This window comes from Panthera onca, chromosome D1, assembly GCF_046562875.1.
Source record: "Panthera onca isolate mPanOnc1 chromosome D1, mPanOnc1 haplotype 2, whole genome shotgun sequence".
In the NCBI taxonomy this organism is placed as follows: domain Eukaryota; kingdom Metazoa; phylum Chordata; class Mammalia; order Carnivora; family Felidae; genus Panthera; species Panthera onca.
In genome coordinates, this window is record NC_138348.1 from 20,167,821 (window position 1) to 20,194,509 (window position 26,689).

The following is a 26,689-nucleotide window of genomic DNA, read 5'->3' on the forward strand; positions in this document are numbered from 1 at the left end:
CTAACTGCTGAACCTTTCCCCTCTGTCTTCTAAAATTGTTGTCTGTCACCAGCAAAAGCCTTGAGTTTTAAAATCTCTTCTTTGAGCATTTTCTTCATCTTCTTGCTTTGAATAAAACATTGTTTCTCATTTCTTGCCTTTTCTTCCTTCTTCACTTTCCCTCTTCTCTCTCTAATGATTTCATCTAGACTTGCAGCAACAATTCTATACTCATGACTCCTAAATGTATATAGTTACCTAAGAACTCGCTTCCAAAGTCTAGGTGTATCTCTCTGTCCCCCTCTTTGTCTGTCAGTCTCCTCTGCTTTCAGCATGCTCTGAGATGATCTCTGTGTTGCATACTAGTATCATTACATCTTTGCGGTGTCACCTGCAGTCTATTCCCATCACAGACAAAGAGATCTTTTAAAAACCTAAGTGAAATCTTGTCATTCCTCTGTTCAAAGTCCTGCATTGACTCTCCATTTCAACTGAAGCAAAGGCTAAAGTGCTTGTAATGGCTTTCTACTCATTTATTACCTTTCTGACTTCACCTGTTACTCTTCCCCTTGGTCATTACCCTCTATGTAAAATCTCGAAGTGCGACCCTGTCCCATGACACGTACTGCCTAGAACTATCTTCCCTTAGATATCTGCATGGCTCATTTATATCCTGTCTTCAGGGCCTTCCTCAAAGGCCGCATTCTCAGTGAGGTCTACTGTAAGCATCTTATTTAAAATTGGACGTTTCGGGGCATCCGGGTGGCTCAGTCGGTTAAGCATCCCACTTCGGCTCAGGTCATGATCTTGCGGTTTGTGAGTTCGGGCCCCGTGTTGGGCTCCGTGCTGACAGCTCGGAGCCTGCAGCCTGCTTCGAATTCTGTGTGTCCCTCTCTCTCTGCCCCTCCACTGCTCATACTCTGCCTCTCTCTGTCTCTTAAAAATAAATAAATGTGTAAAAAAATTAAAAAAAATTGGACGTTTCTTGGCTCCACACATCTGACTCTTGATTCTCTTTACTTTTTTCAATTATTTTCTTTTTTTGTCCAATATGCTCATAATCATTGAATATGCTATTTACTCCAGTCATATACTACCTTTATTGCTTGTTTTTCATCTCTCTCTGCTAGATGATAAGTTCTCTTAGGAAAGAAATTTTTGTGAGGTGTGGTTTGTTCTCCAATGTATCCCAAGTAACAAAAAGAACAGTACCTGGCACAGAGCAGGTGCTTAATATTTTTGAGTGGATATATAAATAATTCTATGTTCAAATATTATTATTTATTGGAGAGTGCAATGAAATGTTTTTTATCCTTTCGAGAACATCCAACTAAACTCTGATTCCAACACATTATGGTTAAAGAAGAAGGAAAATTGGACTTTTTTTTTTTTTTAACAGACAAGAAATAGCATCCATAAAACTAGCCAGGTAAACCTCAGGATAGACTGTATCAGACCTAGCGTAACTGAACTCTCCAAAATATTTGCCTGCTTTATGCTTTATTAAATTAGGCCACCTTAGTGAGAAGTTTAGTCTCAATTATCTTTTTAACATGTTTTTTTTCTTATTTTTGTATGGAATATCATGTTTCCTTGTTGTAATTTTCTTCTTTGTGTTATAGATGCTCTTCATCTTATGGCTTTTTTAAAGTTCTCCTGTTCTGTTAAGTTTCATATTGAGACTTATCTGTGCCCTGTTGGAGTTCCTTCCTCTGATAGTATTAGGTCTTCTGGACTCTGCTTTTCTCCCTGCCTATCACAGAACAATCTAGGGTAATAAATCAGATACTTATGGTTTAGATACCTTGTGTGTATCTACGTCTATCTTAGGTTCTGGGAGACATTCCAAAGGAAATTAAACATGTGATCCATATTTGTTAGGGCTCTCTTAACTGCAAATGGTTGTAACCCAATTTGTGTTGATCATCACACCCAAAGGAAAGTTGAATAATCTGTTGATTGTATAAGGCAGTGCTGGGACTGTGAAATATCTTAAGCAAGGGACTCAAGTTCCATTAGGGTCCTTGGCCCCTTTTTTACTTTTACCTTTTTTTGGGAATTTTGCGTTATTCTCTTCCTCTGCAATTGTACGCTTTTCACATGGCAGGAAACCTAGTTTTTGACAACTCACAAATTTTATGTTTTGGGGTTTGATCACTGAATGGGGACTACTCTGATATTCTCTCCTGCCCAAATGCTGTATACCTGGAGGAAGGGTCTCATCATCCTAGTCAGGATCTGCTGCTTACCTCTGTGAAAAGTGTGGTAGGATGATATTGTACGAAATTGCTGCTTCCATGGAAGCCAGTGGCTGCGAGCCTGCATTTCACCTAAAAGCAGTGCTGTTTAGATGAATCAGTGTATCTTCTACCTGAAACCTATAACCACAGACTTTGTGTTTGCAGAGAAAGACTGAACGATAATTGAGAGAAGTATGCATTTAGAGGAAAGTTTATAATCAATCAAACTGCAATGAAGGGTTGCTGAAAGAATGGAGCACCTATTGGCTGATGGCATCAATTTGAAGAATTTTGAGAAGTTAACATTAAACTAGTCTCATGTAAAGTTGAATTTTAGAAAGAGAAAGGGACACAGGATTACTTCAGTGATTCCCATATTAGAGTGTCTGGGCCCTTCAGAATCCTGAAACAGAGAGAGAGTTTTCTATGAACTATTTTCTTTCTTTTTTCTTTTTAAACAGATTTATTTTTTATTAAATTTCTCTTCCACAGTACAAAACAACATCAACAACAAACCTCTATTTAAGTGAAACTGTAGTTTTACTCTGTAAATAAACAAAATTCATAACCTTCCCCCCTCACCTCATTTTCATTGCTTTCCTTGATCATAGAAAGATATGTAAATATGTAGAGACTCATGGGAATTCTTTCTTTTCACAGAACAGTATCATATTTTACATATTACTTTGAAACTTGATTTCATTCCTTAATAATATGGTATGACTATCCTTTCAAGTTAGAAATTGTAACTCTAAAGCATTATTTCAAGTAGCTGCATAATTTTTCACAGCAGTGAAATACCACACTTTATTTAATCATTCATTTATTGATGTTCAGATTCTTTACCTTTTTTCACCTTTTCAAACAATTATCCAATAACACTTCCCTTAATGCTTTGGTTTGGCAATGTGTAGTTTTATTTTAATAAGATAGAGTCCTAAAACTGTTACTTCTCAGTCAAAGGTTCTATCTGTTTGAAATTTTAATGGATATTACTAGATACTTTACAAAGAATTTGCAGGAATTCATTTTCATACCAGCAGTATATATATGAATAACCACTTCTCCACATTCCTAAAGATGTAGTATTGTTTTAAGTGTCAGAATGTAATTTCATTATTGACATAGTTTGTTCTGATGACTATTGAAGTTGAATATATGCTAATATGTTTATTGCCATCTGAAAGTTTTGCTTTCATGAATTTCAAATTCATATTCTTTTCTCATCTGTTAATTAATTTGTCTTTTTTTCTGGTCAATTTGGAAGAGCTATTTGTATTTTATGGAATAATTATCTCTTTGTTATATATGTTGCTAATTTTCTCTGGTCATGTGTATGTGGATATGATTTTTTGTTATTTTTCTGTACACACAGTTATTTTGTTGATACACACACACACACACACACACACACACACACACACATACACTTTTCCTTTATAATATTTGAGTTTTTACATTTTGAAAAATTTAGCAAGAAAAGAACTCCATGTATCTTATTAGATGTTCTCATTTTGAGAGTACAATTTTGATGAATAAAAATGGTAAAGTGAGATAATTGTGTAATAAAATAGAATTTTCTTAGCAATTTTCATCTTTTAAATATGGAGATTATGGTGACTTCAACAAAAGTCAACCTTGTCTGGAAAGTGTTGAGAGGATTCTGGTCTAATATAAGTGACTCATTTTATGGTAGAAACAAAAAAGATACTATAGTGAAATGGCTTATATCTGCCTCTGCTGTTGAAGATGAGAAAATTTAATGAATCTGTGAAGTAAAATGTTACCTGAAAATACACTTAATGAGGGCAAGATGAAATTGGCTACATACTTTTTCCCACTGACTTCAGTCTTGCTACGTGCTTCTCACTAACTCCAACATTGTAGAAAAGAACTAGCCCAACAAAGTAGTAGCGGGGGAGAGTTAATCCTTTTCAGGTTTTTAAGGGAATACTTGGGGGTGAAATTACCCTAACCAGATATGGCCAACCTTAAGAACTGATAAGATTTCTCTTAATCTACACTATTTACTGTTATCACCAGAACGATATAGTCCCATTATAAGACAATGGCATTACAATAAAGAGAAAGACTGCATAAAGTGAACTGATGAGCTAACTTGAAAATACATGCAAGATTTCTGGTAACAGGATGGTCCAGAAAAAGGGAAGACAACTTATGAATGGTAGAAGTTGAGAAGGACCACCTACAAATCCTGTTCCTTAAGGATCATGGTTCTTAGCTATAAAAGTCATGTGTTAACAGCATAACAGTACTAATAAACAGAATATTTTTGAAACTTTATTGCTCCTGTCATGTTTGACAAGGCATATCACTATGAAAAAAATCAACAGGGCCTATTCCCATGCCAGCATCCTGAATTTTGAATCAAGCTTCTTTGAGTTCTGCATCTATCAGTTGCACATGTTGGGACAACTCTGCATGTTCCAGAGGAAGTCTTAAGTTTTGAGATCAATAGGGAGCAGAGCTTGAAATAGGATCTAAGAATCTCAAATATTAGTTAAACCCTGATGACCAACTCAGAAGAATCTAGAGCTTGCTCAGAATTATATCTGAATTATGAATTACTTTTCTATAACACATCCCTTCCTTGACATGATCTACTTGATGTATTCATATAATCTTCAGAGATTCCATTTTTTTAAATGTTTATTTTTGACAGAGAGAGAGAGAGAGACAGAGCATGAGCAGGGGAGGGGTAGCGAGAGAGGGAGACACAGAATCCGAAGCAGGCTCCAGGCTCTGAGCTGTCAGCACAGAGCCCTACGCAGGGCTCAAACTCACAGACTGCAAGATCATGACCTGGGCCGAAGTCAGACGCTCCACCGACTGAGCCACCCAGGTGCCCCTCAGAGACTCCATTTTTAAAAGTGGTCCACAGGGTTCAGTATTTTGCATGTTGAGAAGCCATTTCATCTTAAGCTACTTATTGAACTTGCTGTGATTGTTTTGCCAGAATCCAAATTGGTTATGATGTTGAGGCAATGTAATCTAATAATATTTTTTTTCCTACAGAGGTGATCTGTCTCTCAAGTTTGTCCCTATATCTCTACACTGTCCCTTCAGAGCCTCCAAGAATTTGTATTCTGGGGCTTCTAATCTCCCTCAGGTCATTGCAGTAGCCAAAATGTCCTCCTCATCTCCTGTCTCATCCCAATGTTACTTTCTCCAGAGTGCAGCCATATTAATAGTTCTGAAATATAAATCTCATCATTCTTAAAATACTTCAAGAATCTTCCATGAACACCTTTTTATATAGTTTATACACTTTGGGGTATCATTCTTTAATAGACTCTGATTTCATTTTTTGATGTTGGACTACTAACAACTTTTAGCCTCATCTTTCCCTCTTCCCCTTTTGTCCATATCTGGGCAAGCTTATAAGAAAGCCTGTAAACTACTTCTTTCAGCAACGTGAGATTCAATCCATGTAAGCCCCTTTCCATGTGAAAGAATCCTTACCCTAACCCCGTATCCTAACCACAATAAAACCCTCAAGTTCATCTCTTTACCTTAGCCTCTCAAGACAGTTTTTGGGCCAGGTTGGGAAGCCTTCCCTGTTCTTCCCCAAAAGTCTCATTATATAATTAATAAACATTTTCATACCCACTTGGTGTGTATGTGGCATCATCAGTCTTGTCATCTCAACCATATTTTATTATTTTATTTTATTTTATTTTATTTTATTTTATTTTATTATTTTTTTAATTTTTTCACGTTTATTTATTTTTGAGAGACAGAAACAGAGCGCAAGTGGTGGAGGGGCAGAGAGAGAGGGAGACACAGAAGCAGAAGCAGGCTCCAGGCTCTGAGTTGTCAGCGCAGGGCCCCACGCGGGGCTCGAACTCAAGAACCGCGAGATCATGACCTGAGCCAGAGTCGGTGCTTAACCGACTGAGCCACCCAGGCACCCCTCAACCATATTTTAATGAGGGGTCCATTCTATTTATCAGCATAGCTACAATGTATACCAGGCTTTTCTCTCCAGTGCTTGCCACTTCTGCATTCTTGTTCAGCCAGCAAATACTTATGGAAGACCTACTATAGGCCATGTACTTTCTAGGCATTTGGGAAATGGTGGGAAACAACATAAATAAGATCTTGTATTCTACCTCAGTGAAATGGTAGGTAACAAACTAATAAATGAACTTGTATGGTGATACCAAAAAAGATACAAGAAAAAGAACTGGATGACATGACATAATGTGACATCCATGGCAGACAGGATTAGACTGGATTGTTAGAGAAGGATTCATTGAGAAGATGATGTGTGACTTGAATATTATAAGCAAGAGGTAAGGAAGGACTGGAGAGCTGGGCAAGGGCTAGATCATAGGATCTAGTAGGTTTTGTCAAGGAATGTGAATTTTATTCCAAGTTCAGTGAAAAGCAAATGAAGTGTTTAAGCATGATCTGATTTGCTTTTTAACCAATAATCCAGGCTGCTAGGAGGAGAATGAATTGCACTAAGCAAGAAGGTAAAACACAGGGAACAATTAACATGCAGAAGAAAATAATTTAGGTGAGAGTAGATGGAGGCTCAGACAACAGTGGTAGGTGTTGGAGAAGAGAAGTAGATAGGTTTTGAGTATATTTAGGAAGTAGACTAAAGAGGATTTACTGGGTTTTTTTGTTTTTTTGTTTTTTTTGACTGAGGGTGGGCAAGCACCCTTTCCTGGTTGTATGGAACATCATACAGTTCTTGAACACTGCTCTATGATTTATAGTTGATGTGCCCTGTAAATGTCATACTCCTCTGCTGAGAATCCTTTCTTGCCTAGCTCTATCACGTTGGACTCACCGAAAGTCCCTTGAATACTGTTATCACAGCATTTATCACAACATAGAGTAATTGTTGTTTTTCTCCTTAAGTAGGAACTTAACCCAATAATGAACACAGGGAGTGGCAGTGTTGGCCTTTAATAAATCTCTGTCAAATGAAAAAAGTGAGAGGTGCTTGATGAGACCCTGCAGTGAAGGGTGTTACTAAGGGCTTTGGGCCTTGCAACAGTTGCAGCATTTGACGAGTACTGCCAAAGGTCAGGGACCCATTCAGAGGATTTCTTTTAATTACTTCAGGAACTCTCAAGAAGAATGATCAGAACATCTTAAATGGTAATGATCTGGAAAATGGAAAGGGGCTTACAAATTGGAAAATGAAAATCGGTAACCTTAGATGCTACAAAATTAACTTAAAAGGCAAGCTAACTGGAGGGAGGAAAGTAAGTCACCCTGAGAGAGAAAATTAAATCCACCTGAGCACAGGTCAAGTCCTATTATCTAATACATTAATCTTGCAGGATTTTTCCCCCATTTCCAAAAATTACTTTTTAAGCTCTGACTGATGTCCTATTATTTCAAGGTATATTTTGTACAACAAGAGCCCCATGGGGAAAAAAAAAACAGATTTTTGGATAGTATGGTAGTGGAAGTCACATAAAACTAGGATTTCTGATTCAGGTCTTGTCTTTACCTTGCCCTAGTGAGTAAGTGGGTCTCTGGGACTCAGTCCCTTCATATATTAAAGAAAAATCACAATACAGAAGTCATATTCTACATTCTTTCCAACTCCAATATCCTATTAGTTCTATGGAATTAATTGCTCTGGCATTTGTCTTATTGATTTGGCAATGATGTGATAAGGAGCAGAGAACCATCATTCCTCCTAAGAATATAAAAAATGTCGGTGTAAGTATAGTAAGTATACAGATGTAATCATTGAAATTCTGATGAGAACATAGACATTGAGATGTGTGTCAGCTGAATGGTCACTGGGCTTTGCTTGAATAAGTTACTTTGAATTTATGGTTAACACTTAAAGTTTAAAAAGTGCTTCCACATTCATCATTTAAATATAGTATCAAAACCATTGTCTACTGAACAAAGTTGATGCTGTCAGTTGCATTTTAAAGAAGAGTACACTGAGGCTAACAGATGTTCTATCATGAAACTAAATAACTTGGATAAAGCATATCCAAGGCTTGAAACCAGATCTTCTGACTCTTAGTCTAGAGATCTGTCCTTAACTCCAGAAAATTTCTGTGGCCAAGATTTTACATGTAGTACATTATGAAATCCCTGACCAGTTCTGTGATGTAAGTCTTAATCATTCCTATTGTCCAATAAGACAACCATACATCTGGGAAGTAGCTTGCTCAAGATCCCAGAGATATAAAGTGACTGAGTTGAGATTCCATCCAAGATCTAACTCTAAAGACCATCGTAAAGAACTGTCTTCCCCACTGATGTGGGAAACAAGTGTCAAACTCTTAAGGAATTATAAAAAACACTGAGTGGGTCAGGTAGGGGCAAAAGAGCAAAAAATCGTAAGGTAAATTGTAAACTCATGATTTTTCATGGGATGGTTTAGATGAGGCCATTTGGGCATGCATTTGACATGGAATCACATCTATTTATCTCAGCATGTCTGTAGAGCAGAGAGATCTAAGCCTAATTTAGTGATACATAAAAGTAATGGCTGTGACATAAGGATCCATAATATTTTATAGTTAGAGAATGCATCATTCCTCCTAGGAAAAATCTGTAGGTATGTATGGTTATGAAATATGATGTTCCTCAGTCTAATGTTTCTTATATCCTATTGCTGTACTTTTAATGGTCTATCATATTCTTATGAATAGTCCTTGAACTATATCCCTCAACTATGTAGATGTTCTTATATCCCATTTCCCCCTTTGCTATGTATCAATACCTTTTTATAATTAATTGCTAGTGTTTTGCTAAGTACATTAATTAAGTTCTTAAAGACTCAACGGGAGCACCTGATGGTTCAGTCAGTTAAGCATCTGACTTCAGTTCAGGTTATGATCTTAAGGTTCGTGAGTTTGAACCCTGTGTCTGGCTTTGTGCTGACAGCTCAGATCCTGGAGCCTTCTTTGGATTCTGTGTCTCCCTCTCTCTCTGCCCCTCCCCCACTCATGCTCACGCACACTCTCTCTCTCACAAAAATAAACATTAATTTTTTTTAAAAAAGACTCAGGATCATGTCCTCCAAACCAAGTGGCTTCTAAATTCTATACAGTTTAGTCTTGACATCTACAAGCCTAGTCTTCAGTGCTGGCACTGAATTTCAAGGTTTATTATTCTAAACTATCTTTACTATTGTTGTTTTCTTATAAGAAAACAGTTTAGAAACAGCTTTTATCTTAGTAACCTTTCCTTTTGTGGGGTGGCAGGGACTTCTTTACCTTTTTATGTTTTGATTCCTTCTTCAGCCTTTCCAACCATGTTGTCTCTTTGCTTTTGCTGCTTTTCTAGACCTTTTGTCTTCCTTTTAGTCTCTAATGGATTCAGGTTATAGAGTCATTTTCCTTGTATACTTAGTAACCTCTTTCATCATATCCCAGAATATCCTAGAACAAAAAATGGCATTGCATAGAGTGAAAAATAATTCTCTACTTTTGCTTTTGGGTTAGATTTACACATTTATTTTATACCTGAAGAGATCACTTAAAGAATGCATGACATTGAGCAATCAAATAGTATATACCCTGAACTTTAGATAATCAGGAAGAAACTTACAAAGTAGTTTTTTTGTGCTTCCAAGAAATGAAAATTCTAAAAGGAAATATGAGTCATATATATGAAACTTAAGAAACACACCTCATTTTGTGCAATTTTGGGAAAATTATAGGTTTTGGAGTTAGTCTTACCTGGATTCACATCATGAGTTGATCAAAGGATGTCCTTGTAACCTTGGACAAATACGTTCTTTGCAACTCAGTTGCCTCCTAATCATGTTCATCACAAAGGGATGAAATAAAATGTGAGGGTAAAATAAAATGTGTATGTTAAAAAATGTCAACTACCGTAGTCCTTATGAGGGACTGTTGATGTTTTTGGTTTTCTGACTATTCAGTAACTAACCTTTGGTCTTAGCTACCTGATCTCCTTTCTGGAAGACTTTCTCTTCATGTGCTTTCTTATTGGGAAAGGACATTCTAGTCACTGCCTCCTCCTGATGACTCACTCTGTGGAAATGGTGGGAAGCTTAATCTTTCTGCTGTGTATTTTACATATTCTATCCAGGGAATGAGAAAAGGACCTAAACTTGGCAAAACAGACTCTTGCTTCAAGGACATTAAACACTGAGTTAGTGAACTTAATGGGAAAAATGTTTGGAGTTTAGATTGAATACAGAGGTCATAATACTCTGTCAAAATTTTTCTATGGCCTGGTGGCAGTTGTGTCTTATTCTAGAAAAAAAAAAATAAGTATTAGGGAAATTTCCCAAAAGATGGAAGTTAAATGTCTTCCAAAAGCTTGAATTTAAAAGTCTAGTTTATAATTTTCAAAAAGACTAGTATAACAAGCAGTGGCTCTGATACCTTGGCAAATCACTTAACTTCTATTTTCTCTTTGAAAGGAGAAATAATAATACATGTCATGTTGATGTTGTAAAATTCAAATAAGAAAAACAGGGATGGATGTGTTTGATATATGCCTGACAGATGTGACCTAGTGCTTATTTTGGTGGTATGGAAATGAGGGTCTAAGAGTTGAGAGGAGTAATGGAGTTTGTCCTATGCGGTTGTAGGAGGTTTATGGAACATGGCAAACCTAAAAATAAGGATCGTACCTGAAATAATGGAAAGAAGTAATTGCTTTTTTGTCTTAGGATGTGAGAAATATATGTAGAAAGAGTAAAAGCATAATGGTATATTTCCCATTACAAGTATAAATAACAGATGCAACTAAAAAGGTAGGTTTTGGATTTTGATAACGTCAATTAATACCATATGGTTAGCATGTTAATTTCAGTATTTCTCCTTTCCTCCTGGTTGAAGAACCACATGTCCTCTTTCCAATGTCTTGGCTCATCTCTACAAGCCGACCTCAGTGCTTATTCCTAGTGGAATTCCTCACTACATGTATTTTTGCACACTGATTTATGCCATGTTCTCTCTCACTGGCAAACTTATTGATCAGTGAAATACCACATTCACACCAAATAAGAAAAGAGACAACAACAAAAAATTCCTACCTGGTTTTCTTCTCAGGAATTAGGAACAACACTAATGAGATATCTTTCAAGGGTAACAATGAGCTGACAAAAAAATCTGCTTTATGTCTCACTAGGCACAATGTGGCTCCCTGTCCTCAGAAGAATGACACTCGGTTCTGTATAGATGGTGGAGTCTGAAGTCACAACTCTTGAAAGGCTTGGGGGAAATTAGAAGCTTCTAAACCGATTTCACTTTGCTGGCCCCAAATAGAAGCCAGATGGAAGAGGGTGAATGAAATCTTCAAAGGTAGAAAAGTTGTTCCATAAATTAGGGTGAGATTAGCCATTTGCCAACAATAACTTTCATTTCCACCCTCAAATACATGTGCAAAAATAAACTTTTATTCCAACAGCAGTCAGCAGTGGCATTTGCAAATATGACCTGCTCCTGTGGATATTCCTGAGGAGTTAACTGCATATGCTTGAATATATACACACCCAAGTTATGTGTGGGAATTTGTGCTTTTTTTTTGGTGAGAAGATTCATAGCCTCTATTAGATTCTCAAAGGGTTGTCACCCATATAAAATTAAGAGCTGTTACTCTTCCTTGTTTTTCTTCCACTTAATAAAATGTATCAAAATTCAAGTGGTAGTTCCCATGATGAATGAGATAAGTTTGAATAAATTGTAAGTATTTTACTCATAGGATGCTTTACTAATCCTAATAAAAGACTTTAAAATTGTTAGCCAATGGTGGGAACTACCAAAATTGAGATTTACTGCTCTACTGAACTACATGTGTAGAATCAGAGAAGTACAGACTTTGAGATTTGGTTTTGAGAGTTTACTTACAACAGATAATTTCCAAATCAGTTTTGTGTAAAAAAAAGAAAAAAATACTGCACACAATGCAACCATTTTCTCAAAGTGTCATGCACAAATCCCAATATATAAAACACACATGGACAAAAACTGCCATGATCAAATTTGTCTGTGACCTTAGATTGTTCCTGCTGAAACTCTTTCTCACTTACTCCACAGCACAGATAGCCACCCAAATTTTATCTCCTTTATAATAAGTTATTTTCTGCATTATCTGTTGTGGTTATTTCAATGTTTTGTTAGTGAATTTCTAAAGTATGAATTATGTCATGGAGTTTCTTATGAGAGAGTTAGAAACTAAAGGTCTTGTCTGACCCCCTGTCAAGTTTTGCTCACCTTGATTGGAATGCTCTCACTATTGATCTTTGAGTCAAATAGATTAGAGATGGAATCATGGCTCTGTAATTTAGCTGTGTGATCTTAGACAAGTCCCAGAACTGCTTTATGCTTCAGTTTTCTTGTCTGGGAATTGGGATAAAAACTAAAATAATTATGGTGATGATGATAATAATAGCAATAATGATAATAATAATAGTGATGCATGCCCACAGGGTTACTATGAGGTTTAAATGAAAGAGTGTTCATGACAGGTCATTTTCTTAATAACCTAAATTCATTTCTGATAACCCTGCCTCTAGCTAAAAACTATTAAATATAAATATAGTTCTATTAATTTTAATGGGAAAATTATGATGCTTTTATTCCAATTTGAGGCATGGATTTTCAAATTTTTGAATAAGACAGAAAAAAATATATCAATTACATGATGAAAAAAGTTCATATAAGTAATGGGCAACTATTTGAAAATAAATTAATATGATTGGTATGTAAAATTGATGTAGCAAAGGCCTGCTTACTCACCGAAGGAGTAAAGGATAGATGAATAATGGAGAGTTGTAAAAGAGGGTGCAAAGAGGTGTTCTTTAGAAGTGTGTTTTATTTGTTTATTTTTCAACTTTACTGAGGTATGATTGGCATACAATATTATAAGATATTCAAAGTGTACATTATGATTTGATATACATGTACATTGTGAAAGGAGTCTCCCATCTAGTTAATTATTACATCCACTACCTCACATATTTGTTGTTGTTGTTGTTGTTGTTGTTGTTGTTTGGCAAGAACATTTAACTTGTACTCTCTTATCAAATTTCAATTCTATAGTACAGTGTTGTCAACTATAGTCATCCTGTTATGACATCCTCTGACCTTCTTCATCTTGTAGCTGAAAGGTTATATATACCCTTTTACTAGACCTCTCCCTATATCCCCCACCCCCCAGTCTACGAATATGACTTTAAAAAAAAAGATTCACAGATAAGTTATACCATGTAGTATATATGTCTTTGTCTGGCTTGTGTCACTTAATTAATGCTCTCAAGTATCCATCTATGTTGTTGCAAATGTCAGGATTTCCTTGTTCTCATATATATACATATATGTATATATATAATTTCTGAGTTCTGATATATGTATATGTGTGTGTGCACATGCATATTTATGAAATCTCTCATCTTCTTTATCCATTCATCATTGATGCACACTTAAGTTGTTTCCATATCTTGGCCACTGTGAATAATGCGGTGAACACGGGCGTCCAGATATCTCTTCTAATCCTATTTTCATTTCTTTTGGATAGACCTATATACCCAAGTGCATTTTTTTAAGTTTATTTATTATTTTCGAGAGAGAGAGAGAGGCAGAAACAGAGAGAGACAGAGAATCCCAGGTAGGCCCTGCACGGTCACCACAGAGCCTGATACGGGGCTCGAACTCACGAACTGTGAGATCATGACCTGAGCTGAAATTAAGAGTCAGATGCTTAATCAACTGAGCCACCAAGGCTCCCCTTTCCAAATACATTATTTTTAAACTGTTTTCTTCAACAAACCTTCAGCCTTTGGGTGCTGTTGGTGATATTACCCTCTAACTATGCTTAATAATTTTATATCACAGAAAAAATTCTTATACCAAAATAAAAACTACAAAAATGGTACTCTGAAACACACGGAAGCAAAATACATGCAAAGCGAACTGGAGAGTCTTAGATAGTGCTGCCCTGTCATCACACTTGCTTGGCATCTATATGCAAAGCAAACTCATTTAAATTCATTCAAAATGTAACTCATTCAAATTTATTCTTTATGATATTTTCTAACTGGAAACTTTGGTGTCAAGTAAATTGGTGAATGTGTCATTGCCTGAAACCATAATGTTGAAATATTACCTTCTATACTGTATTTATTTAATGTGTTTTAAGAAGAAAAAAGTCATCATGCTGAAGGCAAGATAGTCGATGTCCAAAAAGCAGTATGACTTTTCAAGATGATACTTACTCTTTCATTGAACAGTCATCATGTGTGGTTAAGTGTATTCTGCACAGAGTAAGAGATTAACGAATGTAATGATCTCCTTTCAGCACCCGTTCCCTTCCTCTTCCCATTTTTTTTCCATCTCTAGATAGTACATTTAAAACTTCAACTTCACAGAATAACTCAAAAAGGGCTCACAGTTTCTGTGAACTGCGAAACCATGCCCCAAAACCATACAAAACAATGTATCTCCTTTATCTCTGCAAAATGTCAAACTGACTTCAAATCTGCATCTAGACTGTGTCTTTTTCCTAAGAATATTGAAATGTTTCACAGGCATGTCATGTTTCCAACATCCCTGTGAGGTATAGTGATAAAAATGTACCGTTTTTCAGGACGAAGAAACTCAGGGAGGCAAAATGAGCTGTCCAGGTTTACAAAAGCTGGATTCCAACAATGTCACTACCTGTCTCTATTACCTTGTTTGCTCATTTACGCTTTTCTCAGTGTGAGCACATTGAATAGAGACAGCAGAGGTTCAAACAAACATCTCTTTCCCCATTGGTATTCCCAGCCTCAAAAGTTAAAATTACTAGAAGCAGCTATTTGATATTCTCCCATTAGAAACTCACAATTTATCGCTCATTCTGCATTCTAGTCATTGCATATTCACAGACTCACTTAAGCAAGTCTCCACACCTAGGCCCCTTCTACTTTTTGTCAACCCTGTACATTTGAGAGCACACCAATCTCTAGTAGTGGTTTGTTGCTGCTGCTGTACTGGATGTGGTAGATGGAGGAGTCCTGAAAGGCTAGGGAGCTCTAGTTTGAAACATGCTGCAGTGTTGTAAGCATGTGCTTTGTAGACTTCAACTTCAGGGAGCATAATTGACTCATAAGGGTCCCCGTTGTGCATGCTGAAATCCATTAATGTGTCTGAATATGCTTTCCTTGGGCTACTCCCAGCCAGTGATAGAGCACAGCATGGTTCCAAAGCAAAGAAGGTTGTCCCTGGGACACAGAGCCTGATGGCAGACTTTCCTTAGACTGTAGGAAGGTGTGGGATGCTCCCACCCATTCTTCCTCCCCTCCCTTTCTTCTTCACGTTGGGACAGACTTCCATCCAGGTGTGATGGTTCTCACAGTCTTGCTGTGTCAAATAAGAAATAAATTCAGATTTAGGTAAGGAGAGACTTTATTCAAAAAGACTATTGCAATGAGGGGAATCACTTCTCAGCCTTTTGGCCAAGATCAAGTGCAATGAGGGGGGAAGACTATTGGATTAAAGAGAGTTCTCTGACCATGAGGGTTGCAAGGTCAGGCAGAAAAAGGCTTTTCTGGGGCGCCTGGGTGGCGCAGTCGGTTAAGCGTCCGACTTCAGCCAGGTCACGATCTCGCGGTCCGTGAGTTCGAGCCCCGCGTCAGGCTCTGTGCTGACGGCTCGGAGCCTGGAGCCTGTTTCCGATTCTGTGTCTCCCTCTCTCTCTGCCCCTCCCCCGTTCATGCTCTGTCTCTCTCTGTCCCAAAAATAAATAAAAAAACGTTGAAAAAAAAAAAAAAAAAAAAAAAAAAAAGAAAAAGGCTTTTCTTTTATGGGGAAGAGTAAAGCTAGAAAAAACCAGGTGCGGTCAAGTGGGATGAATGAGTGGTATGATCTGACAATTAACCAGGGAATGTTGTCCTCTGAGGTTAGCTGATTCTTGGAGGGGGGTACTTTTAAGAAGGGATTGTTGTGTGCTCCAATTCTCAAGGGTGGGCCAAAGTTCAGGGGCTTTGGGGTAGGTAGTGAAGCCTGACTCACATTTGGTGAAGTTAATGGACAATTACCCAGTTGGAGAGTGGTGATACTAATTTATGAGACAAAAATGGGAGCACGTAGTCTGTGTCTGGCTTTGTCATAAGCAAGGGTTTCATCCACTAGTTTTGTCTGAGTCAAGGGAGAAGGGTGGTTCTTTATAGTAAGCCGTTTCTTGGAACACAAAATTGGGGTGGGTTTCTTGACCACCACGCTTTCCAGAAGCACAGAGCTCAGGTAAAGTACAACATCATCATTTGGCTTCTCCATTTTGGCTGACAGGCTTTCACTGAGTAAAACCTTTTCTACACTGAATCCTTTCTCACTGTCTGCTGCTTAGAGGATCTGAACTAACATACATTTCTTATATGCCCCCCCTTTTTTTGCCTTCTCCATTAGAATAACACTCTTTATGCCAGTGGTTCTTAAATTTTAATATGCGTAGAAATGATTTGTAGAGCTTGCTACACACAGACTCCTAGGGACCAGTTTGAAGATTTCAGAGATCTGGGGTAGAGCCAGGAATTAAGCATTGAAGTCAGTTGTGAGAGGTCTTCAAACCACACACTGAACGACACTGCTGAAATCAGTCCCTGCAACATAGGAAGGGTTTATACAATTATATATGAATATATATATGTTGATAAAGCTTTACAGTAATTTTCATCTCTCATTGGAATGTCTATTTGATACAAGAAATTCTCTGATTTTCCTTGACTGAGTCTATTTTGGCCTTGCTGCTACAAGTGTTATATTTTGGAGCCCAGGCTCTGGACTTTGAGTGCTGGGATTTGAATTCTACTCCATCCTTACTAATTTTGTAACCTTAGGCACATTGTTTAACTTCTCTGTAAGATACCTATGTCAAAGAATTTTTATGAAGATTAAATTAGTATATGTAAAGTACTTACTATTCTGTCTAGCACTATCATGAAGTTTCAATAAAAGTTCATTGTATCTGCTACAATTATTAACCACAAATTTCACTAGTTAGCATTTATTGAGTACTCTATGGGTCAGGCACTATGCCAAGCAATTTGCATGAATTGATTCATTGTAGGATAGAGTTTTGGTCCTGTAACAAAGAGGCTCTTCAACCAAAAATGTTCTCTTTTCCTCACCCCCAGTGGTACTTGTTATCATGCTTTGTATTCATATATATACAGATCTATTTCTTCTATCAGTTATGAGGTAGAGAGGCCAGGAAGTAGATACAATGTATTGTTATATTCACAGATCAGTCTATTTTGGTCACTCCCAAGTTCTATTTCTTAAATTGGTAAAAAAATAAACTAAAAGAAAACTACAGGTCATTAAGAATGTGAAAATCTTAGAAAAATGTTTTACAAGAAGATGCCTTTTATTCATCCTCTCTCTTCCTGCTGTCTCCAGTTCTTAAATGCTTCTCATTGTACACTTTGGAACTCATAGTCCTTCATCAGCCTTAAACTTACCCAGAGCTTATTTCTAAGAGCTAATTTTAATGGCTATTTACCTGAACAATACAGTGTTTACACTTCTGTACACAATAGAGAAGTTTACACTTCTCATTTTTGTTTGTTTATTTGAGAGAGAGACAGACAGACAGACAGAGAATATTAAGCATACTGACTCCACACTCAGCATAGAGCCTGACTTGGGGCTCTGTCCCATGACCCTGGGATCATGACCTGAGCTAAAATCAAGAGTCAGACTCTCAACTGACTGAGCCGCCCAGGTGCCCTCTCATTTTTGATTGTAGACATTTTACCTTAAACATCAAGAAGCTGAGAACTTAATTTTTCTTTTTTTTCCCAGAAATTAAGAGTTTTAGTTTATGTGTCAGCTTGCAGCAACAGATAAAACGAGAAAAATAGCAGCATACCTCTCTTTTTTATTGTTGTAGAAATGTTATTGCAAATATAGGCCATGATTCAACATGTACATTATGAGAGTCCAGAGGAAAAATGTGACCCAGCAAAACTCAGGAGAGGTACAAGGGGTGATAAGGAAGCAAAGACCACTGCTTTGTTTGAAGGACATATTTGTTTTTAGTTTATGTTATGTTTTTAATATGTGTTTTTGATTTTATTTATTCTACGTTCTAGAAATTTACATTATGATTAGTGTAGCTAATGATGGTGAGGAATTTAGTAGTGATATACCAAATTTGATGAATTTGCTGTGTAGAAATATTTCTCTTTCTGGGTTAGGTAAATCTGTTAGATGCTAATTCAAGAAATCCCAGCATTCAGATTAAGATCTAAATCTCAGGAGCAAGAGGAAATGGGCACACATTAATCATAAGTTTGGGAAGGCATTAGACTAAGAGCCAAAGACATTAAGTCTAGAAGGGCAGCTACTCCACACACACACACACGCTTGAGCGCACACACACACACACACAATCACATAAGGAAAGTAATAATCACAATTTATGAGTAAAGGTAGTTATGCTATGTAGCACTTACCATCAAAGCAAGAATGATGTAAATAATGCCTGGGCTTCTCAAAACTTTTGCCCTTCCAGACTGCAGTATCCACTGTAGCCTTGGATACTGAAGGAAAAAGTACAATGCTAAAATCAAACAAAATTAAATATAAATAATTAAACAAATATACATGTATACATTTACATACATGTGTAAAACCATTAACCTGGATCCTCTATAAAATTTTGGAGAAATTAATTAATGATCTATTTCTCATTGCTCCTCCTATTAAAATTCACCTCTGATATAATTGTATATATTAAATAATACCTAATATCAAATCTGTCCACTTGAAAATCAGAAAGAATGACATGGGTTATTAAGATAGGGCCAGTCTGTCTTTTCTTGATTTCCTCTAACAACCTAAAGTTTACCAGAAGTGCCAACTCGCACCAGCCATCAGTGAAGCTCACTGTTTGAAACTTGACTATAAAAATAGTTCAAAATAGGGGCACCTGTGTGACTCAGTTGGTCAAGTGTCTGACTTCGGCTCAGGTAATGATCTCACAATTCGTGGGTTTGAGCCCAGTGTCAGGCTCTGTGCTGAATGCTTGCTTGGAGCCTGGAGCCTGCTTCAGATTCTGTCTCCTTCTCTCTCTACCCCTGCCCTGTTCACGCTCTGTCTCTCAAAAATAAATAAGTGTAAAAAAAAAAATTTTTTTTTAAAGTTCAAATTAAATTCCTAAATAGGTCTTTTGTTTTAGATTGGTCATTTCTGAGGTTCTTAACCTATTCTTGGCGGTATCCATCTAAATAAAAGGGGGTGGGAGTGTAGGACTTCCTGACTTAGGTAACGTCTTCTCAAATGTTTGGCCCATCCTAGGAATGCCCACAAGCCACCCAACAACCCTATACCTCTTGACATGAAGTTAAAGAGAATAGAGTAGATCAAAGCTCCTCCTAGATGGAATTGAGGAATTGGCTTCCTGTGTTTGTTTCAGGAATGGGACATGTCTCACATCCCCATTGAAACTCCTGGAAACAGACTTGTTATTGTTGTTGTTGTTGTTTTTGGATAGTCTCATCTGCCATTTGCAAAAACCATAGATATTCCAGTTTTATATTTTACTTATCTCCCCACAATTATCTTGATAGCCTTTCATCTGTATTGAAACTGAAAAAAAAAAAAAAAGTAATGGTTGAATCTCAAGTGAAAATCTTACCTTTTGTCTGGTATTGATCTTTGAAATCCACACTTATCACAGAAGGAGCCATTGGATGCCTAACATTCCATCTTGAGTAGCATTGCCCTGAGAGTCTTTCCTGACATCAGGCCATCACCATTATTCCAATATGACAGCACTTCCCTATTTTGTCAAGCTCCTGGGTAGGACTGTTGCTTTAATTTTTTTCCTTTGAAATCTTGACTTCTCGGAGTAATGCATGCACAGACCTCCACATAATGTTAGGGAATGTTATCTGATAATCTTATGTTAACTACAGTTTTAATTTTGTGAAAAGGATAATGGGTGATTTCCACTCCTAGGAATTCCTCCTTTAGTCGAATCATCTTCCTTGACATATAAATTTATCTCAGGGATTACCATACAACCCAGAGTGATTATATTGTGTCAGCTTTGTCTCTCCTGACATTCTTAACCATTATAGGAGTGCCCCATGACTATAGTTTATCATCTCATTTAAGTTTCATTAGAGAAATGGGTAATATTTTACCCTGAGGATGACTTTCTGATGTAAGTTATCTCTTGGGATAGCCTTGCCCATTACGGGAGTGACCATCAGCAGTACAACCCCTAAAGGTCATTCTACTTTAATCTCATTGCAGGAAGAATTGTGAGAGGACATAACAGGTTTTTATGCCTGATTCCCTAATTTGTAAAATTATCAAAAGAGGTTTGTAAAATACAGTGATCACAGCTGCATGCTGAATTAATGTTCTCAAGGATGAAATACCTGGAAGTCAGATTGAGGGAAGGGTAAAAACATATATTCCATGCAAAAACTAGCCCATAGCTCTTCTCTCTTGTGAATCTTGACTTGATTTTTATCTTAGGGACATTATTTCTTCCCCTGCATTATGATTTTGACCATGTCCATTCCCCTCATAGGTGTAATTTGAATTCAAAGGGAGCTAGGCTGATGTCTCTTATTTCCTAATTTCCACACATGCCCTGGACTCCATGCTTACTTTTGACTATCCCTTTCTTTGCCAGTTTCTAGTGCTCCATCTCCAACATTTTTCTCAGCTCAGTCAAAATAAGATTTCTATTTTGTGGGACACTCCCTTACTTTGGATTTGTACTATCATCTTTTTTGAAAGAATATCAGGACCACGTAGGACACTAGAGCTGTATTCTCCATGGTACCAAAGTGGGAACCTGAAGACAAAACCAATTATGTTTAGGAGTTTTCAACTTTTCCACTTTTATCAACTTTTCCACTTTTTTCATGTTATGTAAAAGCGAATAAATGGCACTTTAATTATGCTTTCAGATGTTACTAAATTGGGAATGTTGCAAACTACAGGAAAGAGAGAGGAATGGCACCACAGGGGCAAATGGGGTTCAGCTCTCTGGGTAGATAAAACGAAGAGAACAAAATCACCCCAGAACAAGTTCTAAGTAATTCAAAACTGTGCTGTATTTATGTGCATATATATGTGTGTGTTTCTGTGTGCATCTGTTTTATTATACTATTTAAGTTTCAATGTGTAAAGCTTCATGGGGGAAAGGAAAGCCAGGTCTGGCCATCATGAGCTAGAATACCTAGTGCTTCCTCTCTGCATTGGTTTGACCTTGGGATTGGCTTGTATCAAATAAGAAGCTCTCTTTTCTTATTTATAAAATGAAGGGACTGCATAAAATTTATGATCCCTCCAGTCTTTAAAAGTAAGTGAATAAATATTTGAGACATGGTTTTTATGGAAAGCACAGTATGGGACATGTAGCCATTTGAAGATAACTAGAAAATTAACTAAATTTTCTCTGCTGATGCTCTTATTTTTCAAGTGAGGGTCCCTTATGACTTAACTACATTGTCCCACTTTTCATCAGAAATTAACTTTGTTCAGACTCAAGCTATACTGATGACTTCAGCCAAAAGGTTCACATATATTTTGGCCTCATGATACCTATGGGATGGAGGGCATTCTTGGGCATTATTTTAAAAAAAAAATGAGCACCAAAACTAATATCCACAAGTTGACCTAAGGATAATCTGCCTAATTGTACAAAATTTAGCTGAACCCTGGGGAAATTTAATCATTATAAATGTAGGAAGTAGGAAGTACCAGGAGACCAGTTACTTGAAACTGATGAGAGCCAAGTATTTAGAAATAAGCAGAGTTTCTAGGACAGTAAGTAAGTTCCCTGATAGAATGATTCACCTGCCCCAGGAGGGTGCTACCCACAGTATAGTCTGTCTTTTATCTCCCTCTGAGTTATAGCCTAATAAGGTTAGGCCAGATTATTTAGGAGTCCTAAAGTTCTAATCCCAAACCTGTAGTTACAAACAATAACATCATAGACAGTCATTCTTTCCCATCATCTCCTTTACCCCAATTTCAGCTTCCTTATCTAAACAGAAGGAAGTTAGTCAAGAGTAGTAGTGATCTGTAACCTCCATGGGCCCATGGTGTTATATAGGAAGGGACTTTAAATTCTGACATTAATGAAGATGCTTGAGGTTTTGCCATTGGATGAGTAGGAGAATAGCTGTGCCTTTAATAGATATAGGGCTGTCAAGAGGAGGAATGAATTCAAGGTTTAAGAGTGGTAGAGGAGGAAAGAGAACTCGATTGGGAAAGAATACTTGAATTTTCATGCTTCCTTAGTACTTTACCACTTATTAGCACTATGATGTATTTGAACCAATGTTTTCTCAAGTGTTATATAAGAATTTTACTATTAGAGGTGCTTGGGGGGCTCACTTGGTTAAATGTCTGACTCTTGTTATCAGGGTCATGAGTTCAAGCCCATGTTGGGCTCTGGGCTGGGCATAAGCCTACTTTAAAAAAAGAATTTTACTATTAATTTTGTTATAAAGGTGAGCTTGGAAAAAAAAGCCATCATATATCCAAGTGTTATATTTTAGGCAGTTTGAAAATAGGCTAGTAGTGTCTAACAGTACAGAAAAAAAGGAAGAAGGTACATAAGGAAAGGCCATTAGAGTGGGTGCTTAGAAGATCGTTGGTGACTTTCAAGTGTACGTGTGTGTGTGTATGTTTAATGGCTCAGAATCTTAGCTGATTTTAATGCAACATTATACACAATGGCATTACCTTTTCTTTAAATTAATAGGCTATTTTTTTAGCACTTTAGGTTTACAGAAAAATTGACCATTAAGTATGGATATTTTTAATATACTTCTCCTACCATCCCCCTAATTTCTCCTTTTACTAACGTCTTTCATTGTACAGTCTGAACTAGGTAACACAATTCAGATCTTAAGAAAGTGAGCAGTGAGAGTGGGTACAAAGAGATGTAACAGAGAACAGACTGCTCTTTAAGACTATTGGTGGTTATCAGAAGAAGAGAGAGGAAATAGTAGTCAAAAAGAATAATAAGCTCCAAAGTTTTTCTGTTACTGGTAGCAATTGTTTTGACTTTTTCTTCCTTTTTTATTCTGGTTGTGGAGTAGGAGATTTGTGAATCTGTTTGAAATCTGAAGAGAAATAGCCCCGGAATGGAGCCAGGGCAAAGAAATAAGAGAAAACAAGAAAATAAGAAAGAACACTGCAGAGGTGATCTGAGTTGATACTGGAATTTTGGGAGAGGAAGTCTTCTCAAAGCTGAACAATATACTTGAAACACTTCCACTGACACTTTTACTTAGGGCAAAAGTGAAAAAAAAAAGTAGAGTGGGGAGAGAAGGAGAGTTGAAGGTGTTTAACTCTGTTAGCCTCTATTTTTTCAGCATCACGTGGTTGAGGAGGTGAAGCTGAGGAAGGGGTGTTACATGGGAAGTGTTTGGCTGAGGGGAGGAAGCACGAAGGGGATATGCAGGTGGACTGTTGTATTAAAAGATAAGGGGGTGAGAGATTCTGAGACTGCAGAAAATGAAAGCTTTCTACCAGAGCTGTGTGTGCAGATGGGGACCTGTCTACCAAAGGTACAAGGGTCTTTTAGAAAGAGTTTGGGTTAAAAAAAAAAAAAAAAAAAAGAAAGAGTTTGGGTTTTGGCCTTTGTCTTAGTAAGTGGTCTACAGAAAAGCTTACTCAGAAGGAGCTACCAATTTCCTCTAGTGCAGGGGATGACAGTCAGTTATTGCTGCCTCCTTGGGGCTGAAGAACCTCCACATCTATCATTAGGGCTGGCAAGGGTCTTCAGGATTGAGGGCTTCACAGGTCTCCAAGCCCATTGCCTTCAGTAGGTAGCATTTTGTATTTTTCACAGGCTGAGAGGATGAGGAATGGAACCAGATAGAAGTAGGCTTCTCTTTGTATACTTTTTGCCTTTCTCCCCCATGTGGGCTCTTGTTGTTAACTCTGTGGGTTTACTCCATCATCTTAGGAATTATTGGTTCTTTTAATCCCTGCTTCGTATTCTAGCACATTTTGAGGTTGGCCTAACTTCTAAAGGTTTGGGGGCACATCAGACCCCTCTGTTCCCATTTTCTTACCATACTTTTGAATATTGCTATAGAATTCCACCCCACCCCCGTGTTTGTCTGTGACTGATAGAGACAGGAGCGAAAAAAAAAATGTGTTTATTGGTTTATCAGTCTGCAACATTTTTCAAAGCAGATGTAAAATACAAGGATGTGATGATTATCATGATGATAACAGATCATTCTTGTGGCCTCATATGATGTGTGAGGCACATCCTCATTTAATACAACAGCAACACACTTTAAATACTATTCTTGTAATACTATTATTTCCATTTTTACAGATTAGGGAACTAATTTGGTTCAAAGAAAGTAGCCAAATTTTCCAAGATCACACTTTTTTTTAAAAGTTTTTTAAACATTTATTTATATTTTGAGAGAGAGAGAGAGAGAGAGAGAGAAGAGCAGAGAGGGAGAGGGAGACACAAAATCTGAAGTAGGCTCCAGGCTCTGAGCTGTCAGCACAGAGCCTGATGCTGGGCTTGAACTCACAAACTGTGAGATCATGGCCTGAGCTGGAGTTGGACGCTTAACTGACTGAGCCACCCATGTGCCCCCAAGATCACACTTTCTTATTTGCAAGTGGTGATGCCCATCTCAAACAAGCCTAAACTATGGGAGTGTATTGGCTCACATTACTGAAATATCTATTGGTGGTCCTATCTACAGCCCAAGAGGAACTCAGAGGCATAAATAGTGTAATCAGAATGTACTTTCCTTCTCTATCTTGATCTGATTTCCTCTGTGTTGGCTTGTTTTAGCACAGACTCCCTCAATAAGTTTTCAGTAATGGCCAGTTTCGCTGTAAGTTTGTATTGCACTATTTCAGCATGTACTCATGAGAAAAGACAGAGTGCCTCAATCTCTACAGCTTCAGTAAAGGCCTTGGGGATAACTCTGATTGGCCAGGCTTAGGTCATGTGCCCATCCATGATCCAATCACTGTGGTACAAGCAGGGTAGGACTTTGATTTAGTAGGTCATATTTATACACACAACTCTGAAGTACAAGCCTGGGGAAGAATCACCTTCACATGAACTACATGGAATATACTGCCTACCAAAAAAGGACTGTTCACAGAGGAAGGGGTAGAGAGAGAGAGAATGCATGTAGACAGTCAAAAATTTATATATTTCAATAAGATGGATTTGGATATAGTTAATCTGTCCCCACATCCAACACTATCCTGAGAAGTCCTTGGCTAGTTGATTTGTGGAACTGATCTAATACTCATCATAACCCCTGGAAGAAAATATAATTATTCCCACATTGTAGGTAAGGAGCTGCAGTGTAGTGACATAAAGTGACTTGCCTGATTCTATAGAATTTCTATGTGACCAAGCCAGGAACTAAATTTAAGACTATTTGACTTGGTTTTTCGATTCCTGTCACCCAGCTATGGACATCATAACTAGCATCATCTGAGTGGTTTTGAATGTCAGCAGGAGACAGGGGATGTGTCGATATTAATTGATTTTACTATTTAACAAACAACCACTATATCTCAGTGGCCTTCAATATAAATATTTATTTTTATCGTTCATGGTCTGTTGGTCAGCTGGGGCAGCTCTGGTTCAGGCTGGTGGTGAAGTTCAAGTCTGTTCCATCTGTTGCATTCTTGAGCCCAAATGAGAGTAGCAGAAGCTATCCAGAGTAAGCTTTTTTTCATGGTGGATCTTTGAAATGTCAGAAAGCATCACCCATCCCTTGCAAGCACATTTAAAGTCTCTGCTTGCATCTTATCTACTAACATTCCATTGGTTAAAGGAAGATACTTGGTCCAGCTCTGCATCGGTGAGCTGGAGAAGTATGCTGTATCCACAGTGGAGCAGGGAAGTGAATAGTCTCTGAATAATCTCAACTCTCATAAGTAGTTTGAAGAAGCTAAAGTGAGGATCCTTATTTATTTCAGAATTGTGCTATTTGTTGTTGTTTTTCAAAATGCAACTTATTTGAAAAGTACTATCCACTGGTAAGCCTAGAAACATGGAGGTCACAAGTTTAATTTAGAAGGTGTTGGTAGTGGAACTGGTACCATATAATGGTGAAACTGTGAGATAATATTATTTCTACCTGTCTTTGAAACCTGGCTTTTTTTTTCATATTACTCGTTTTCATATTACTTTTCATATCTTTTCATATTACTCTCTGGCATGGATATGATAATCACAATACTCTTTTATGTATTGGAGGGGGGCAATATACTAAACCTTGGGGCAATATTTTAAACTGAAATTGAAGAGGTGCAACTCTTCAGTCATTGCAAAATGACTGTGACCATTGACATTTGGGGAGCTGTATGCACCTGTTTGTTGAGGTGTCAAATAGTAGCTATCAAAGTATTTTTTAAACAATGTTCAGGACACTGGAACTTCATAGATTATATTCTACTGGTTGTATTCATACTAGCTTAATAAATAGTAAATTTATTAAATAAATTAGTCACACTAAATAG

The 26,689-nt window shown here is 37.3% G+C and overlaps 1 long non-coding RNA gene across 5 annotated transcripts in view; it reads left to right on the top strand.

The window, feature by feature from the left end:
• LOC132661653 (uncharacterized) overlaps window positions 1-26,689 on the top strand; it is a 731,817-nt gene that overhangs the window by 332,835 nt on the left and 372,293 nt on the right. Inside the window, exon 7 of one of the 5 annotated variants that reach the window (XR_009602334.2) lies at window positions 11,340-11,639. The exons of the other annotated variants lie outside the window; for them this stretch is intronic. This is a non-coding gene — a long non-coding RNA (uncharacterized LOC132661653). Of the gene's footprint in view, window positions 1-11,339; window positions 11,640-26,689 lie in introns of those variants that run through there. 5 annotated transcript variants of the gene reach the window in all.